Source organism: Triticum dicoccoides, chromosome 5A (assembly GCF_002162155.2).
Source record: "Triticum dicoccoides isolate Atlit2015 ecotype Zavitan chromosome 5A, WEW_v2.0, whole genome shotgun sequence".
NCBI classification, from domain to species: domain Eukaryota; kingdom Viridiplantae; phylum Streptophyta; class Magnoliopsida; order Poales; family Poaceae; genus Triticum; species Triticum dicoccoides.
The window spans coordinates 85,422,953-85,431,633 of NC_041388.1; positions in this window are offsets into that span (position 1 = coordinate 85,422,953).

The window sequence follows — 8,681 nt, forward strand, 5'->3', positions numbered from 1 at the left end:
TGTTTTAACAATTTTGGCCTCTATCCATTTGGTGAATTTATCCACCATGACCAGTAAGTATTTTTTCTTGTGGGTTCCCCCTTTAAGGGGTCCAACCATGTCAAGCCCCCAAACCGCGAAGGGCCACGTAATGGGGATTCTTTGGAGGGCGGTGGGTGGCATGTGGCTTTGATTTGCAAAGAGCTGGCAACCGGCGCAACGTTGGACCAAGTCCTGTGCATCTGCCCGAGCCGTTGGCCAATAGAATCATGTACGGAAGGCCTTGCTTACAAGAGCCCGGGCTGCGGCGTGGTGACCGCCGAGTCCGGTGTGAATTTCTGCCAAAACGTTCTGCCCTTCCTCTTCGGAGATGCATCTTTGAAGGACTCCGGTAGTGCTTTTTTTATACAATTCTCCCTCATGGACCCTGTAGGCCTTAGATCGCCGCACTATGCAGCATGCCTCATTTTGGTCCTCCGGAAGTTCCTGCCTAGTTAGGTAGGCCAGGAATGGTTCTGTCCACGAGGCTATGATGGCCATCATTACGTGGGCTGAAGGTGTTATTTCGGTGGCGGAGCCTCCGATTGTGTCAGAGTGTTCGGTATCGGGTATTTTCGCCGGGTCCGGACTATTGTTACCGGTGTCCCCTTCCCATACTATGGACGGCTTGAACAGCCTCTCCAAAATATGTTGGGGGGACCACATCGTGTTTTGCACCGATGCGGGCGAGGATATCTGCCGCCTGATTGTTTTCCCGAGCCACATGGTCAAATACAAGCTGTCGGCATTCTGGGAACGGGGGTCCCCAGACTTGCCTGCCTGCGGCCTGCGGCGTGGCTCAAAGGGGGCCCAACACGGCCCATCTTAATCAACACAGACCCAAGACTCTCGCGAGGGGCCAAGCCTCGCGGGGCGGACGACACGGAGCTTCCTCAGGCACGGCCTCATCAGGCTAGCTCGCGAGGAGGCGGAGAGATCAAGGCGGGGTACCTCACGAGGTGCCCGTGACGCAAGCCATGACGACCGAGGGCGCCAGGCAGGCGCCAGCCCGCGCAGTGTCCTCCTTTCCTCTTTGGTGCAAAGGGAGCAAGCGCAGGCGGGAGCATCAAGCAAAGGCACCCATTTCGGTGCAACGAGACGAAGACCAGTCCAACGGCGGGGAGGAAGTCATTGTGGAGCCCAAGCCAGCGTCACCACCAGAGTCTTTGGCAGGCGAGGACCAACTTTAGTCAGGATAAGTGTACCAGATGTTCCCCTTCAAAATGGCCAATTGTTGGCACCCTTCCCGCTCAATATTTGGGAAGAGGCCCAGGGCCTTTGCCTATAAATAGGACCAGCCACCCACAGGGTAGGGGGTTCGGGACCGGGGGTTGGAGATCGATTGGTTGGAGATCGATCGGTTGGAGATCAATCAGAGAGAGAGAAAGAGAGAGAGAGAGAGAGAGAGAGAGAGAAGGGTGATTGAACTCCTCCTAGCAGTTCATTCCCCCAGCCAAGAACAGACCCTCGCGAGGCTGTTCTTCTTTGTATTGCTCATCATCATCAGCCCAAGAGGCAATCCACCACACCACGCACTGCAGTAGGGTATTACACCACAACAGTGGCCTGAACCAGTATAAACCCTGTGTCTCTTGTGTTGTTCTTTCCTTAGCCTAGATCTTAGCGAGGCGGAGGGGTGCAGGTAGGTAGGAGGCGAAATCTCCGCGTGCACCCCAGTGTTCGAACCTCAAGGGTCTGTCGGAAGCCGAAATCCGACATTTGGCACGCCAGGTAGGGGTGCGCCAGAATTCGTCTTCCACCACCCCGTTCTCCTCCGACCATCGCGTCCATGTCTGACGCTCGTCGGGCCTGCGCCGAGCGCCGGGCCGCTCTCGCTTCCCGCGTCGCCCAGACGGCTGTTGTCGGCGGGCGTCCTCGCTGTTCCCCGTCACCTGTCGTCAACGCCGCCACCGTCCCGGCGGGGGACGAGCAGCAAGCGTCGTCTCAGCATCCGCCCGTGTGGCAAGACGGCCGCAACGCTACTCCCTCGCTCACCCTAGCTGGTTCTTCGTCCCGCGCGCTCCGCGCACCCATGGAGGCTCGAGCTGCGCTCATCGCGGCAAACGAGCTCCTGCGCTACCGTCTCATCGACAACGTCTACGTAGAATGGCTCGACCGCGTCGCCGAGCTTGTCCACGCCGCAGGGGGTTCTCCTGCGCCATCCATTCCGCTGCACCGCACCCCGCCCCGCGCGGGCGATGAAGCTCCGGCGGCGCCTCGGCCGCCTCCTCCTCAAGAAGGCGCCATGGCTCCAAGGCGCGTGGCCCCTGGGCAAAACCCGCTCTGTCTGGTGCCAGCGCGGCAAGAGCAGAGCTGCCAAGAAGTCTCTCGCCCGCAAGAAGCTGCCCGGACGCTCCCTGCTCCAGCACGTTGCGACCATGCTCCTGCTCCTAGCTGCAGCGCATGGAGACATGCAAGACCAAGATCTCCGTCACCCAAGGCCTCCCGTGGCCACAGTAAGCTGCCACGCCTTCACCACCAACCTATGCAGCGTCGCGTGGCCCGGCAAGTTCAAGCCAGACCTGCCTCCTCGTTACGACGGCACGGCCGACCCCGCGGAGTTCCTCCAGCTCTATGAGCTGGGCACCAAAGCTGCCGACGGAGACAAGAAGGTCATGGCGAACTGGTTTCCCATGGCGCTCAAGGACGGGGCCCGCACCTGGCTCCTGAACCTAGCTCCAGGCACAATCTCCTCCTGGGACGAGATGTGCACCCGCTTCATCGCCAACTTCCAAGGTACTCGCGACCGGCCACCCGCCGTGAGCGACATGCGCCACATCAAGCAACAACCTAGAGAGACCCTGCAGAAGTACATCCAGCGCTTCAACAACGCACGCCTCAAGATTCCCAAGGTGACTGAGGAGGCCATCATCTCAGCCTTCTCCGATGGCGTGCGCGATGTCAAGATGAAGGAGGAGCTGGCGATGCATGAAGTCCTGTGCACTTGTTTGGAGTTGTTCAACTTGGCAACCAAGTGCGCCAGGGCTGAGGAAGGGCGTCTCTCCCTCCTCGAGCTGCCTGCCGCAGACCCAGAAGAGAAGAAGCCCAAGGCCAAGGATGTGAAGCGCAAGGGGGCTGCCGTGCTCGCGGCAAAACCAGACACCAAGCGGGGTAGAGATCAGCCCGAACCTTCCAAGGGCAGTCGGTACTGTGTGTACCACGACCTCCACACCCACAACACCAACGAATGTCAAGAGCTCCGAGCCGTGCGAGAAGGAAGGATCGGCCGTCGCCCCGACCGCGGTGACCGGGGCTACGGTCGAGGAGGAGGAAGGAACGCAGGACACTGGGAAGACCGCGGCCCGCGCCAAGGGTGGCGCGATCAACCTCGCGAGGATCGCTGGCAAGACCCGCCTCGCGAGGGAGACTGGAGGGATCAGCCTCGCGAGGATCACCCGCAAGGCAACGCAGGCCTCCCTCCACTGCCGCCGTAGCCAAGGAGAAACGAGGACCGCCATCAGGACGAGGGGGCTGGGGGCTTCCAGGAGCCACGCACGATCGCCTGCATCCTGGGCGGGGCTCAAGCCCCGGCCTCTCAACGCATCTTCAAGCAGTTCGCCCGCGAAGTGAATGCAGTCCTCCCCAAGCTCAAAGCCACGCGCCCTCTTAGGTGGTTGGTGTGTGCCATCATGTTCAGCTCAGCAGATCAGCTCAAGTGTGCGGCTACAGCCGGAGTCCTCCAGATGCTTTGTTCCCCAATCATCAGCAACGTGGTGGTCACCAGGACCCTCATCGATGGCGGGGTAGGGCTCAATGTCCTGTCCATGGAAACATTCAACAATCTCAAAGTGCCCTACAGCCAGCTTCAGCCAACCAAGCCTTTCTCCGGAGTCACCGATGGCTCCACGGTCCCGATTGGGCAGGTCCGCCTCCCTGTCACCTTCGGGGCACGCGACAACTACCGCACCGAGCTCATCGACTTCGACGTTGCTCACATTCGCCTGCCGTACAACGCCATCCTTGGGTACCCAACGCTGGCCAAGTTCATGGCTGTAACTCACCACGGCTACAACGTCCTCAACATGCCAAGAAGTGGCGGAGTCATCACGGTGCCCTGTGAAGAGAAGGACGCGGTGTGTTCCCTGGAACGAGCCTTCTAGGCCGCATCCCCGAGACCGCCCCCCAAGAAGAAGAAGACATCGTCAGGCCCGGCCACTCAGGAGGCAGGCCCCTCTAGGCCCGCGCCTGCCCAGGGGGAACCTCCTTCCATCGCATAGGAAAGCGCGCCCGGCGCCCTCCTCAGGCAGGGCTCGAGGGCTCTCCCCTGGAGGGCCACCGACCTGGCTAGGGTCATGAGGGAGGCGCTTGGGCACCACATGGAGGCATGTTTCGAAGCACGTTTCCCTCAAGAAGGAGTAAGGCAAGGAGAGCCAGACCCTCAGGAGTTCGTCAGCAAGGCCATTCAGGAGCTACAGGAGTCAAGAGTCATGAAAGGCGGCCGCCGCCTACCAGCAGTGGCTCCCCATCCAGGCGAGGATGGTGGGCTGCGCGTCTGCATCGACATACCAGGGCTCAATCGAGTCCCCTCTCTGGGGTGCCTCTGGCCCTCGCGAGTGGGGCACTGCGAAGGTCCACCCCACAGCTATGTTCGCATGCCTTACGGCTTGCCGAACGCGGCTGCCACGTAACAGCGCCTCATGAGGGACATCGTGGAGGCTCAAGAGGCCAGGCGTTCCACAGCCCTGGCGGAGATGGAGATGGTCCGCGAGGTGCCACCAGTGCCTCCGAAGCCTCCCGAGGCCCCTGGGTCTGGGGGCTCGTGAGGATTGGCTTCCGCAGCCCACGAGTCTGCTACACCAACACTCCTTCGTCCTCAACATCATCAGGTGACATCTTTCAAGTTTCATTTCCAGCTGGGATGCCCCCCCAGGGCTGCATTATTCCCAGGCCGCGTGGGTCCGTCCCTGCTGCATCATCCCCCAAGTCGCTCGGGCCTGACCCAGTGATGTCCACCTTCCCAGCATCTATTTGAATGAATCCACTCCTTCGCGGCTAATGTGTTTGACCTAGTTGCCTGCTCAACTGACGCCAACTGACGGAACTGCTCCCAAACGGCACGACGCTTGCGCATGGATCCGTCCCTGCAATGCCGACAAACCTGAATGGCTGAGCTCTGGCCGCGGCAGCCCCGCATGGTGCCACCTCGTCAAGCCTTCAGTGCCTCATTGCCCCTCGGAAGCAACCAACGGCTGACTGTCAATTGTCATGGCAACCCCTTGTTCTTTCTATGATGGGTCTAAAGGATCTCCTAAAGGAGCTGCGTCAGGCGAGGCCCTTGCAGTGTCTCCCTCACTCTCATCCGCGCGAACCTCTTGCATGTTAAAGGGGGGGGTGCCTGAGCATCACGAATGAGGGCTCCTACTGGCTCTCCAGCCCTCACCCTCTGGCCTTGTCCACAGCATCACGACCTGGCATACCAGCGACGGATGAGACTCGCTCGAGGGCCGGGACCCGGGGACGTAGAGCAGAAAGGGGAGCAAAGGCGAGAGGGGAGGGACACGTGAGGACCTCGCCGAGCAACCTCACGCCTGCCGATGCACAGACCCGGCGACACACCAAAGAGCGGCCCCTGATTCTCGAGATAAGTCACCACCCGGAAGCACCAGCTACCGTGGCACTATCCCCGCACCTAATGTAATCCCGTGTTAGTGACGCCGCTCTCCTTTCTCACCGAACGACGGCTGCTTGAGCGCCAAAGGGGACCTCCTAAGCAGCGTGACTCAGGGGCTCTTACCGGACCCCAGGTCGCTCACCTCCTGGCCTTGACCACGGCATCGCGACCTGGCATACCTGCAACGGCTGAAGCCGCCTTGGGACTGGGACCTGTCGGCGCAGAGCACCAAGCCCTCGTGAGGTTCGAAAGGGAGAACTGAGCTAAGACGGAATGAGCAACTCGCACAGTTCTACGACAAGGGTTATATTAACAAAACAGGATCACAGGCACCTTACAAGCCCCCACCGGACGCGTCTTTGATTCCTCGCAGGGAACAGATCCTAAAAGGACGCTAACTACACGCGCTTCTGCAAAAGATGCCATCATCAACAGTGGGCCGTCAAGCACCGGCGCCAACCCCATCCAGATCAGAGTCGGCAACGGCCTGACGAGCCTGCCCTGCTCCAGGAGCGGCGCCGGCTCGGGGGCTCGTAGCTGTCGTCGCTCGTCTACGGAGTCACGAAGAGCTTGCCGGAGTCGCTGGAACCTCCGCCGCCTCCGCCGCCTGAGGAGCCGCCAAGGGAGTGGTCGGCGGGCCCAGTCCTCGCCATAGCAGGGTCCCGACCACCTCTCCCGGGGCAGCACTCCAGTCGGCGCCCGTTCGCATCGAAGACCTTGAAGAACATCACCGAAGCACCATCATACTCCAAGTGGATCGCGAAGGCGCCTCTTGTCCTGCAAACCCGGGCGATTTCGCTCCATCCTCGAGTCATGAAGACCTCGCCCGGGGCAACGACCGCGACCTCTGCCTCGGTCGCGAGGGTGCTGCAGCCGGCCTGCTGCAGCCAAAGCTCCAGGAGTTCTCCCTACGGGATGATGGAGGCGAAGAAGGGAGGAAGGCGGATCGAAGACTGAGGAGGCATGGCGGCGTGGAGCACGAACTCTCGGGAGGAGCCCTCGGTGTGGACCCCAGGGGGGACGACCCACACCTTCGTGACCCGTCGGCGCCGATGGCGGCGCCGCCCGTGGTGATCAGCATCAGCTCCTTCAGGGCCCTCGATATGGGCGTACAAGGGAAGGGGAACCCCGGCGATGGCCGCTCACACCAGAGCCTCGACACCACCTGATGGGCCCCCTCGTCCCGGTCGCGGAGGACGAGCCGTTTCTTCGGCGGGAGCGGGTCTGGTTCCTCTCGGGGAGCCTTTCCCTTCTCTGCCGCCAAGAATCGGTGGACAGGAGCCATCGCAGCAAGACGGAGCATGGACCGGGGAGAAGGAGAAGCAAGAAGGGATGGACTGGAAGGGCGCGGCCGTTCCGTACTTATGGCCGGCGAAGGCCAACCGCCGACCTCCACAATCGCAGGTAATCATGACCCGCTTTGCATGCAGGGACTTGTCCAATTTGTGCAGTTGCCGAGGCGCCATGGGGAAGTGGAGACGCCCACGTCCAATCAACTGCCACACGCCGCCCAAGGCCGCAGGCTGTTAGGGCTCGCGGCGCTTCACTCTTGCCCTTCCGCCTCCCTGCACGGCCAAGTCCTGGCGCGCCTTGGGGCCGGGGGCTACTGTCGGTGTTCTGGGAATGGGGGTCCCCAGACTTGCCTGCCTGCAGCCTGCGGCGTGGCTCAAAGGGGGCCCAGCACGGCCCATCTTCATCAACACAGACCCAAGACTCTCGCAAGGGGCCAAGCCTCGCGGGGCGGATGACACGAAGCTTCCTCAGGCACGGCCTCATCAGGCTGGCTCGTGAGGAGGCGGAGAGATCAAGGCGGGGTACCTCACGAGGTGCCCATGATGCAAGCCATGACGACCGAGGGCGCCAGGCGGGCGCCAGCCCGCGCAGTGTCCTCCTTTCCTCTTTCGTGCAAAGGGAGAAAGCGCAGGCGGGAGCATCAAGCAAAGGCACCCGTTTCGGTACAACGAGACCAAGACCAGTCCAACGGCGGGGAGGAAGTCATTGTGGATCCCAAGCCAGCGTCACCACCAGAGTCTTTGGCAGGCGAGGACCAACTTTAGTCAGGATAAGTGTACCAGATGTTCCCCTTCAAAATGGCCAATTGTTGGCGCCCTTCCCGCTCAATATTTGGGAAGAGGCCCAGGGCCTTTGCCTATAAATAGGACCAGCCACCCACAGGGTAGGGGGTTCGGGACCAGGGGTTGGAGATCGATCGGTTGGAGATCGATCAGAGAGAGAGAGAGAGAAGGGTGATTGAACTCCTCCTAGCAGTTCATCCCCCCAGCCAAGAATAGACCCTCGCGAGGCTGTTCTTCTTTGTATTGCTCATCATCATCAGCCCAAGAGGCAATCCACCACACCACACACTGGAGTAGGGTATTACACCACAACGGTGGCCCGAACCAGTATAAACCCTGTGTCTCTTGTGCTGTTCTTTCCTTAGCCTAGATCTTAGCGAGGCGGAGGGGTGCAGGTAGGTAGGAGGCGAAATCTCCTCATGCACCCCAGTGTTCGAACCTCAAGGGTCTGCCGGAACCAGAAATCCAACACGAGCCCCTTGAACCGAGCTGACATTTTTAGGACGGTGTTTTGGTAGGCCGCCAATTTTGGATCCTTGGCGTCAAAGTCTCCATTTATTTGGGATATTGCGAGGTTTGAATCCCCACGCACCTCTAGGCATTGAATGCCCATGGAGATTACCATCCGAAGACCATGCAACAGAGCTTCGTATTCGGCTGCGTTGTTGGAGTTTGTATATAATATTTGTAGTACGTACTGAACGGTATCTCCGGTTGGGGACGTCAGGACGATGTCAGCCCCTAGACCCGCCAGCATTTTAGAACCGTCAAAGTTCATGATCCAATTGGAGTATGCACCGTACTCTTTAGGGGGTTCGGCCTCCGTCCATTCGGCGACAAAGTCGGCCAATACTTGCGACTTAATGGCTCGTTGAGGTTTGTATGTTATGTCGAATGGGAGGAGCTCAATGGCCCATTTGGCAATCCGGACCGTAGCGCCGCGGTTGTTTATAATATCATTAAGTGGCACTTCCGAG